Raw genomic sequence first — 2,876 nt, forward strand, 5'->3', positions numbered from 1 at the left:
AGAGGGATGGCTAGGCCAGCGATGGGAGTACGGTGGGGCGGTGAGGCCTGCGCGGCAGCAGAGCCGGCCGCGGGGAGGAGGGAGCAGGCCTAGACGGGGCAGCCCAAAACCACGTCCAACACTTGCCAAAACTTCGTCCCTCGTTTTCTCTGTGTTTCGCACACTCGACATTGTGTGGGCATTTTGACTGTGCATCATATGAAGATGTGCTATGCATGAATGTTGATCAGCATGATATTAACTGGCTGGTAGTTCCATTTTCGACCATGAATAAAACTTCCAACATGATGTTAACCCTGTTTGAAAAGGCCGTGTTAATATAAATGCTCTGCCTCTGAAAGTTGCAGTTTCTTATCTGAAACTGAACTTGCAGTTTCTTATCTGAAACTGAAACTTCCAGTTTCTTCTTTGAGAATCACATTGTCTGCACTTTTATACTCCTATGAAACTACATTTTTTTAAGTGCTAAAAATAGATCTCTAGAATTCATAAAATACTTCATATGCTCAATACTGCAAATCTGAAATTCAAAAGACATTCATATATGAAAGTACTCTCAAAATACACAACACAAAACACAATTCACAACCTGCAAATACTGACAACCCTAAGCTCCTCCTGACAATTCACAACCTGCCCGACTATTGGGCTGGGGGGGGGGGAAGGCCCCTCCTATTCCTCGGCGGCAGACAGCCGCCCCATGAGACGATGTGAACGGCGAGGGAGACGATGGCGGGGAAGCATCGTCAGGCCAACTGCTTTTCTCCTCTTGCAGCTGGGTTCGGTCGACGAAGACTCCACCGGCTCGCTCTGGCAGGACACCCTCACAAACGGCACCCTGTAGATGCTCGATCCTTCAATCTCTGGTGGATGCTCCATCTGGGATCGATACTCCCACCATCGCTCCCTCACGATCGGATTCGGTGAATCTGTTTGCTCCATGGCCCAGAGGAGCAGCTCTATGTACTCCGGCGCGACTCCCTTCGGGTGTATCGTCGCCTTTTCGCTCTGTTGTAGATATTTGGCCATGGATGTCGTCGTCGCCGCTAGTTGGTCCTTGTTGTCAAACCAAGACTGTATCTCCAACATCCTAGCTAGCTTCATAGGGTCGCCGTCTGCGATCCTCACGTATCGGTTGTACTCCTCCATCGATCTACTTCTCCACAGCACCTTCACTCGCCGGCGGTGGTTTTTGAATGGAAGAGGAGAGGAGCAGCGCTGGTTTTGGATTAGAACGGGAGAGGAGCGACGCTGGTTTTGGACTGGAACAGGAGAGGAGGGGCGGTGGTTTTGAAATGGAACAGGAGAGGAGCGGCGCTGCATTTAGATTGGAACAGGAGAGGAGCGGCGGTGGTTTAAGAGGAGAAGAGCGGAAGAGTGGCGCTGGTCTTGGAAGTATTTTTTTTGTTTTGCGTATTTTGGGTCAAAGTTTGACCACGTACTGTATTTGACAAGCAAAATGTGAATGCACGTCACCAAAAATTGTATCGTTTGGTTCGTATCTGAATGTACTTTCAAATTACATTATTTTTGCAACGTATAACATATATTTTATTGTGCGAAAATCATGGTCAATTATGACCCAGAATAAAAGGGAGACTAGTTAATGTGGGGTCGCTTTCTTAATTGAAGGGTAAATTGATTTTGGTTTTGATCCAGTCACAGCGCGCCGGCCCTCTCGTCCAATCCTAAATCGCTGCCGCACGCTCCTCTCCCTCTTCTCCATTGCAAAACCACCTCCTCTCCTCTCCATCATCTCCATTCTAAAACCACCGTCTTGCCTCTCCTCTTCTGATCTTCTCCATTGCAAAACCACCTCCTCTCCTCTCCATCATCTCCATTCCAAAACCACCGTCTCGCCTCTCCCTCTTCTGATCTTCTCCATTGCAAAACCACCTCCTCTCCTCTCCATCATCTCCATTCCAAAACCACCGTCTCGCCTCTCCCTCTTCTCTATTGCAAGACCACCGTCTCTCCTCCCATCTTCCAAAGCTAGCACCGGACCACTCAGAAGGACATCTATGGAGAGGATGCAGCAGCGAATCAGGCAGATCGCCGGCGGCGACCAGGCAAAGTTAGCCAGGTTGAAGGAGATCCTTAGTTGGTTTGACAATGAGCGGGAGATTTCGAGGACGGTGCGGGCCATGTGGCAATGTATGCGAAAGAGCGAGACAGCGGCGATGAGGGCGGCGATGTACATGTACTCCTCGGCGGCAGTCACGCCGCAGTCCTCCGAGTTCATCGACTATCTCCTCTGGGCGATGGAGAAGACAGATTCGCCTGAGGCGACAGTCAGGCGGAGGTGGTGGGCGTACAGGTCGAAGGTCGAGCACCCAGAGGATAACGAATCGATCGAGTATGGTGTGCCGTTCGTGAGGGTGCAGAGCCAGCCGGAGCCACAGGAGTATTCGTTCTCCCACCGCAAGAGGAGGCCGAATGGCGCGACGTCGCTTCCCCACTGTTCTCCACGGTTCCCTCGACGCTCGCCTCGTTTCAACGGCGGCGGTAGGGTTTAAGGTAAGCTTCGCACTAACCTAATCTTCCACCTGCTCATGCTTACAATCAGTGTGACAGCTAATGAAAATCATGCTTACAATCAGTCTCCGAGTACTACGCCAATCACCCTAAAATAGCTCTGGACCTTTGGGTCAAAGTTGTGACACAGTGTACAAATAAAGAAAAATAGATTGGTGCTTCTTTCAGAAAAGAGTACTCCCTAGAAAACTCCCAATATAAGCTACTAGTATTTGGTTAGATGATTTGCTGCCGAGAAAGATCCGTCCACAGAGAGCGCCACACATCCCACTGGTGGTGGTGGATGCCAATGCGTGCATGCAGCATGGTTGGTGTCGGTAATTTTTACTTGGCACACCTCG

This window comes from Triticum aestivum, chromosome 4D (genome assembly GCF_018294505.1).
Source record: "Triticum aestivum cultivar Chinese Spring chromosome 4D, IWGSC CS RefSeq v2.1, whole genome shotgun sequence".
Lineage (NCBI taxonomy): Eukaryota > Viridiplantae > Streptophyta > Magnoliopsida > Poales > Poaceae > Triticum > Triticum aestivum.